The 8758-nt window shown below is 45.8% G+C and overlaps 1 long non-coding RNA gene across 1 annotated transcript; it reads left to right on the forward strand.

Moving 5' to 3' along the window:
- Window positions 1-3105: 3105 nt before the first annotated feature.
- Window positions 3106-4809, forward strand: LOC145424255 (uncharacterized). The gene is made up of 3 exons (XR_013905274.1): window positions 3106-3372; window positions 3459-3576; window positions 3708-4809. It is a non-coding gene; the product is annotated as an uncharacterized LOC145424255 (long non-coding RNA).
- The last annotated feature ends 3949 nt before the right edge of the window (window positions 4810-8758 follow it).

Genomic DNA, 8758 nt, shown 5'->3' on the forward strand with positions numbered 1-8758 from the left:
GCCTCACAGGAAGCACTGTCCCTGGTGTAATGTGGATGGCCTCAGCAAACAACACTGGCCCTGGTGAAATGTTGGTGGTATTGGCCAGAACCACAGGCCCTGGTTTAATGTAGATGGCATCAGCCAGCAGCACAGGCCCTTGAGTAATGTGAATGTCCTCAGCCAACACCACTGGCCCTTGTGTAATATGGATGGTATCAGCCAGCACCAAAGGTCCTGGTGTGGTGATGATAGCCTCACAGGAAGCACTGTCCCTGGTGTAATTTGGATGGCCTCATCCAAAAACACTGGCCCTGGTGTAAAGTGGATGGCATTGGCCAGCACCACAGGCCCTGGTGTAATGTGAATGGCCTCATCCAACAACACTAGCCCTGGTGAAATGTGGATGGTATTGGCCAGCACCGCAGGCCCTGGTGTAATGTGAATGTCCTCAGCCAACACCATTGTCCCTGGTGTAATGTGGATGGTATTGGCTAGCACCACAGGCCCTGTTGTAATGTGGATGGCCTCATCTACCAACACTGGCCCAGGTGAAATGTGGATGGTATTGGCCAGCACCACAGGCCCTTGTGTAATGTGAATGTCCTCAGCCATGACCACAGGCCCTGATGAAATGTAATTGGCCTCAGCCATGACCACAGGCCCTGGGGAAATGTAAATGTCCTCAGCCAGTAGCACAGGCCCTGTTGTAATGTGGATGGCCTCATCTAACAACTCTGTCGCAGGTGAAATATGGATGGTATTGGTCAGCACCACACACTCTGGTGAAATGTGCATGATATCGGTCAGCACCACAGCCCCAGGTGTAATGTGGATGGCATCAACGAGCAGCAGAGGCCCTGGTGTGGTGACGATGGCCTCACAGGAAGCACTGTCCCTTGTGTAATGTGTATGGCCTCAGCCAACAACGGTGGCCCTGGTGAAATGTGGATGGTATTGGCCAGCACCACAGGCCCTGGTGTAATGTGAATATCCTCAGCCAGTAGTAAAGGCCCTTGTGTTTTGTGGAACGCATCAGCCAGCAACACAATCCCTGGTGAAATGTGGATGGCCTCATCCAGCACCACAGGCCCTGGTTTGGTGATGATTGCCACACAGGAAGAACTGTACCTGGTGTAATGTGGATGGCCTCATCCAACAGTACAGGCCCTGGTGTGGTGAAGATGGCCATCATCACCACAACAGGGCCTGTGCTATTTGCTGATGCCATCCACAATACACCTGGGCCTGTGGTGCTGACCAATATCATGCACAATTCACCAGGGCCAGTGGTGTTGGCTAAGGGTATTCACATTACACCAGGGTGTGTGGTGCTGACCAATACCATCCACATTTCACCAGGGCCAGTGTTGTTGGCTGGGGCCATCCACATTACACCAGGGACAGTGCTTCCTGTGAGTCCATCATCACCACACCAGGGCCTGTGGTGCTGGCCAATACCATCCACATTTCCCCAGGGCCACTGTTTTTAGCTCAGGCCTGTGACAAAGTGGCTAGGACAGAATTCATTTGCCATTTGTCACTTGCGTATATTGTTATTCTGTGTTCTGTTATTTTACAGTCAGCCATAATGCTTTCATTTAGACATTGCTGGTGTAACTTCTCTTAACACTAGTGATGGGACGTTCTGTATCGAGGCTTCGGAGCGTGTGTCGAGTAATGGAGGGGGCGTTTCCGCGAAGCGCGTATCGAGGCTTGCTTCATTTATGGGAGGAGCTGAAAATGATGACGTCCGAAGCCTCGCTGCCCGGCTGTACCACGTGACTGGTTCATGAAGTGGTTCGAACTTTGCCGCGAGATATGACAGCGATATAAACCCCTCAGACTTCATTCAAAAATGTGGGTGTTTGATGGAGAGTTGCGGTTAGTGAGAGTTTGGAGACCGTATGGAGGTTTATGAGAGTGAGGAAAGTCAGGAGAGAATGGAGCCAGCTAAGAAGAGGAGGATGTCCTCCCCTGTGTGGGAACATTTTGATCTTATTCCTCCCAACAAGGTATTTCTACAGAAGATGTATTTTCATGATACTGATGGTGCAATACAATTTATGTTGAGCTGTCTTGACTTTTGTACAAGGTGAAGTGTTTGCTATGTGCCAGGGAGCTGGGATATAACAGCAACACCTCATCCATGCTTAGGCACTACAGAGCTTTGCATGAGAATAAGGGGAACACCGATCGTGGAGCAAGACCAGGTGAGCCATCAAATGCAATGATAATATAGGATGCAGTAATGTTACTAAATGATATAACAATATTATACAACTGTTATAAGTTACGTGTGTGATATTTATATTTGTGCTTTATCTTTATTGTCTTTCCTCAGGAGAACAATCTCAAATAGATGAAGACCTGGTCAGCATGGTGATTGAGGACTCCCAGCCATTTAGCATTGTGGAGGACAAAGGATTCAAAAGATTTGTTAAATCATTAAATCCTAGCTATGTTCTCCCCACTAAAATGTCATAAAAGCAGTGAAAATTTAGTTTTTACAGAATAAAATGTGAACAGGCAGGACTGAGGCTCAAAGCCTCAGTGTGTAGCTGTCCATACCTCAACGTTACAAAAGCACAACCACTGTCCACACCCCAACCACACCTCACCTCACAGTAAATGATCATTTCCATTTCAAGCATTTCCAAATAATCATTTCCCATACTGCCACTATAAATATACACAGTATACTGCCATCACTACAATATACATGTTTTACACACTCCTTTTGTTGTTGACATTTACAGGCTGTGTGCAAAATGCCACACTCTTCAAATTCATGCCAGCTATTATTTTTACGTCCAGTAGGTGTCCTGCTAGAGCAAATGAAGCTTCGCGTTGGGGTGAACCAATTGGATGAAAAGCTTCAGTGCTTCATGGGGCTTCATCTGCCCATCACTACTTAACACACAATATCCCGGGTTTTGTTTGTGGTAGTAGTAGTTACATTCTTTACATCCATGCATGTGTTTTAAAGCAAACACTAGTGATGTGACGTTCTGTATCGAGGCTTCGGAGCGTGTGTCGAGTAATGGAGGGGGCGTTTCCGCGAAGCGCGTATCGAGGCTTGCTTCATTTATGGGAGGAGCTGAAAATGATGACGTCCGAAGCCTCGCTGCCCGGCTGTACCACGTGACTGGTTCATGAAGTGGTTCGAACTTTGCCGCGAGATATGACAGCGATATAAATCCCTCAGACTTCATTCAAAAACGTGGGTGTTTGATGGAGAGTTGTGGTTAGTGAGAGTTTGGAGACAGTTTGGAGACAGTTTGGAGGTTTATGAGAGTGAGGAGAGAAAGTCAGGAGAGAATGGAGCCAGCTAAGAAGAGGAGGATGTCCTCCCCTGTGTGGGAACATTTTGATCTTATTCCTCCCAACAAGGTATGTAAATTTCTACAGAAGATGAATTTTCATAATACTGATGGTGCAATACAATTTATGTTGAGCTGTCTTGACTTTTGTACAAGGTGAAGTGTTTGCTATGTGCCAGGGAGCTGGGATATAACAACAACACCTCATCCATGCTTAGGCACTACAGAGCTTTGCATGAGAATAAGGGGAACACCGATTGTGGAGCAAGACCAGGTGAGCCATCAAATGCAATGATAATATAGGATGCAGTAATGTTACTAAATGATATAACAATATTATACAACTGTTATAAGTTACGTGTGTGATATTTATATTTGTGCTTTATCTTTATTGTCTTTCCTCAGGAGAACAATCTCAAATAGATGAAGACCTGGTTACCATGGTGATTGAGGACTCACAGCTATTTAGCATTGTGGAGGACAAAGGATTTAAAAGATTTGTTAAATCATTAAATCCTAGCTATGTTCTCCCCACTAAAAAGGCCATAAAAGCAGTGAAAATTTAGTTTTTACAGAATAAAATGTGAACAGGCAGGACTGAGGCTGAAAGCCTCAGTGTGTAGCTGTCCATACCTCAACGTTACAAAAGCACAACTACTGTCCACACCCCAACCACACCTCACCTCACAGTAAATGATCATTTCCATTTCAAGCATTTCCAAATAATCATTTTCCATACTGCCAGTATAAATATACACAGTATACTGCCATCACTACAATATACATGTTTTACACACTCCTTTTGTTGTTGACATTTACAGGCTGTGTGCAAAATGCCACACTCTTCAAATTCATGCCAGCTATTATTTTTACGTCCAGTAGGTGTCCTGCTAGAGCAAATGAAGCTTCATGAAGCTTCGCATTGGGGTGAACCAATTGGATGAAAAGCTTCAGTGCTTCATGGGGCTTCATCTGCCCATCACTACTACTAACCATCAGATCATCTGAATTCTCTTCTGTTTACAGGCACATGTCTAGTAAATTATGTTTCTTTATGTTGCTTTGGTTATACTTACCATGGTGTCCATGTTGTGCTTGCAGGTCCTATATGTGAGACAGGTGTATGGGAAGGGCCGCCCACTACTTCCTGTTTATATAGGGTCATGAGGTCAATGATTGGATCACTGGGTGTAACCAAATGGAGGGTTTTTCATTTTGTATAGTATTGTTTGTTTTCTTTAAAGTAGCCTTTTGAGTTATATTGTATTCAGTGTTTTACTTTACAAACTATTTAGTTGCGTAAATGAGTTTGTCAGTTTCATGCATGACTTTATTCCTGTTCTTTGTTTAGAATTGTATTATTTGGTTTGACCTATTTTGTTCAATGGTAGGGACTAACGAGGTCAGGTGTGGGCAAAGTCTTGTATAAAGCCAGTGGGATTTTTGCATGCCTGATTGATTGTTTTATGGTAAAAGGGAGATGCTAGCAATAAAGTATGCTTAAAAAGAACTTCAATTGTCTGCTAATGCTATTTACTTATCACCTTCCTTGCTGCTTAAGCTATGCTACATCACAAATGGTGGCAGCAGTGGCTCCAGGCCAATAGGTTATAGCAATGCAGAAATCAGCCAAGTCAAGGAAACCTCAAGGGCCAACAGAATTTCCCCCAGAGGAGGCCCAAGATGATGGCAACCTGCCAGAAGCTACGGGTGAGCACAGCACGGAAGCACAAAGTCTCTCAGAGCTCTCAACTTTATTAAAAGGCCTGATGCAACAGCATGCTGACCGTGAGGCAAAATGGGAGCAGGACAGACAATGCCAGGATGAACGGTGGCATAGAATGCAACACCAGTTCAGCCAACTGCAGCAGGAGGTCCAGTCGGAGCGCCGGGAGCATCAGATGCTGTGGGAAGGTGCAGTAGCTGATTCCGGAGTGCCTCTGAGTTCCTCAGTGCGGCAAAAGGTGCAGCAACCTGTTCAACAGCGAGGAAACCCCCCTGAATCTTCCACAGCACCACATTCATCCAATCTGGGCAGAGTAAGCGTTTGGAAAGGCCCGAAGATGCAGCCCTATGGTGAGGATGAAGATATTGAACATTATTTAACCACTTTTGAGAGGATTGCAACAGGATGTCAGTGGCCACAAGAAGAATGGGCACTGCATCTGGCTCCACTTCTTAGTGGTAAAGCACGTGCGGCATATGTTGCTATGGACACTGAAGAAACAATGGACTATGATAAGGTAAAAACCGCCGTTCTTGAAAAATTTGAAATAAGTGCTGAGACTTACCGAACCAGATTCCGCAACATGACGGTGAAGGACGATGAGACACCCAAAGAGCTGCGAACCCGCCTTAAAGACCTATATGAAAAGTGGATGCTTCCAAAGGAGAAGACAAAGGACCAAATAGGAGATGTCATAGTGATGGAACAGTTTCTCAGAGTTCTTAACCCAGAGCTGAGGACCTGGGTGAAAGAGCGCAACCCCACCACTTCAAAAGAAGCTGCAGAGATGGCAGAGGCTTTTCTTGCAGCCCGACGCCCACAAAAAGGGTACATGGTAGGAAAACCCAGTTCAGCCAATGTTTTTGTGGGTAGGTCAGGGGGTGGGAATGGGTACAAAGCTAAAAGCCCTAAACAAAGTTCCCCAATCACTAGCAGTAGCCGCGCTAGAGAATTAAAGCAGAGAGGCCCGTTGGTGTGTCATGCCTGTGGTCAAGCAGGTCACTTTAAGGCAGATTGCCCAGGTCAGCAAGTCAGTAAGACTTACATGTGTCTTTCACCACAGTGTTTTGACTTGCTAGAGGAAGAAACAGAGTCTCTAGTACCCTCCAGTGATCAGGAGCACACCATCTGTGTTTTCATTGAGGGAAAACCGTGTGTTGCCCTCTTGGATTCAGGCAGTAGCCGCACACTTGTCAGGCAAGATTGCCTCCCTAGCGACACCACATTTTGTGGTAAAGTTAAAGTCTGGTGTGTTCATGGTGATAATGTTGATTATCCTATTGCCAATGTTTGCCTGCAAGTTAATGAAAAGGAGTACATACTTACAGTTGGAGTAATGGATAAACTTCCCTACCAGATTGTGTTGGGCCGGGACATGCCAATTCTTGGGGAGTTATTAGCAAAGACAGAGAAGGACAGAGAAGAGAAGAATCTGCATGTTGCATGTGAAGGTCTGCTAGTAGTCACTAGGTCTGGTAATAAAGCTTCTCAGTCAGAGCCAGGTTTGAGTGAGTTGCCCTATGCAGACAGTGAAATTCCAGATATTGACAGACCAAGTAGGCCGCATATAAAGAAAAGTAAAATGCAGAGAAGACAGGAAAAAGTGAGGGGGACAGAAATTGCTGAGTCACTTCCTGAACCAGAGATCGATGAGCTCCTCGTTGTCCCGAGCAATATTGTCCAACTCCAAAGGGAGGACCCCTCTTTAGCACCCCTGTTTGCTAAGAGCACCCAAGAATCAGCACAGATTACAGACAGAGTACGGAAAGTATTCATTGTTAAGAATGAACGACTATATCGTCGTAGCAAAGTTGGTGACCAGTTGGTTGTTCCCAAAAGCTTAAGGCCTGTAGTCTTGCAGTTGGCTCATTCAGTTCCTTGGGCAGGCCACTTAGGACATCTTAAAACCTTTTCCAGAATGGTAACTCGGTAGTTTTGGCCACAGCAATTTTCAGACACTGCCCAGTTTTGCAAATCATGTCCACAGTGTCAGTTGACAGCCCCAAGTAGGAAAGGAGACAGAGCCCCACTCATTCCTATGCCTGTAATAGACGTCCCCTTTTCTCGTGTTGCCATGGATATTGTCGGCCCATTGGAGAGAAGTGGTTCAGGGCATAGGTACATTCTAGTGATTTGTGACTATGCAACAAGGTATCCTGAAGCTTTCCCATTGAGAAGGGTCAAAGCCCGCCAAATAGCTAATTGTCTGATACAGATGTTTTCAAGGGTGGGTATTCCCAAAGAAATCTTGACAGACCAAGGCTCAAACTTCACTTCCAACCTGTTGAAAGAAGTCTACAAACTTCTGGGAATTACCGGAATCAAAACGAGCCCTTATCATCCACAAACTGATGGACTTGTTGAGAGGTTTAATAAAACCCTGAAATCAATGCTGAGGAGGTTCGTAAGAGAATCGGGAAAAGACTGGGACCAATGGCTTCCATTTTTGCTTTTCGCCTATAGAGAGGTACCACAAGCATCAACTGGATTTTCTCCGTTTCAGCTCTTGTACGGCCATAATGTCAGAGGTCCACTGGATGTACTTCGGGAAGCTTGGGAGGAAGCTAGCCCTGAAAAACAGTGCTCTTCCCTCTCTTATGTGTTGAAAATGAGGGACAAGCTTGAACAGTTTCAGGAACTGGCTCATTGTCACCTAGTAAGTGCCCAGCGACGTCAAAAACAGAACTATGATAAGACAGCTCGCAGGAGGACCTTTAAAGAAGGACAAAAAGTGTTGCCCCTTTTGCCAACCACTGAAAGCAGTCTCTTAGCCAAATGGCAGGGGCCATTTGTGATAAACAGGAAAGCAGGTCCTGTCACTTATGAGCTCAACATGCCGAATCGTCGGAAAAAGCAACAGGTGTTTCATGTCAACATGTTGAGGGAGTGGATTGAGAAGCCAGAGCAATCACTTCAGTTGTGAGCTCGTGTTGTACTGCAGGAAGAAGAGCCTCAAGAGCAGCACAAAGCCAGGCTACACCCATCTTATTCAGCATGACATACACCTGCGTTGTTCGAATCAACCACCCATCAGGGATACCACCTCCAGAGTTCCAGCAAAGCTAATGCCAGCATTGAAACAGGAGGTGGAAGAAATGCTTGCAACAGGGATTATAGAGCCATCTAGAGGTGAGTGGTGTAGCCCTGTGGTACTCGTCCCCAAGAAAAATGATGCAAGACAGAGATTTTGTGTTGACTTCTCAAAACTTAATGCTGTCTCTGTTTTTGATGCATATCCTATGCCAAGAGTGGATGAATTTATTGAGTGCTTGGGTAATGCCAAGTACCTCACAACACTCGACCTTTGTAAAGGTTATTGGCAAGTCCCCCTAACAGAGTCCTCAAGGGATTTAACTACATTCAGGGTTCCCAGCGGACTTTATCGTTTCAGAACTATGCCTTTCGGACTACATGGAGCTCCAGCCACGTTCCAGAGGCTGGTGGACTTGGTTCTGAAAGGAGCTGATGGCTATGCAGCAGCGTATATTGACGACATTGTGGTGTTCAGCGAGACATGGGAGGACCATGTGAAACATCTGGCTGATGTCCTGCAACGCATCAGAACAGCTGGACTAGTCATCAACCCTGGGAAGTGCCACATTGCACAGACCGAGGTGGAGTACCTGGGTTACGTCATTGGGGGTGGGGTCATCCGCCCTCAGGTGAGTAAGGTCGAGAACCTTGCCTCTTGTCCTCCTCTAACTACAAAGAAAAACTTGAGATCCTTCCT

Source organism: Astatotilapia calliptera, chromosome 23 (genome assembly GCF_964374335.1).
Source record: "Astatotilapia calliptera chromosome 23, fAstCal68.1, whole genome shotgun sequence".
Classification (NCBI taxonomy): domain Eukaryota; kingdom Metazoa; phylum Chordata; class Actinopteri; order Cichliformes; family Cichlidae; genus Astatotilapia; species Astatotilapia calliptera.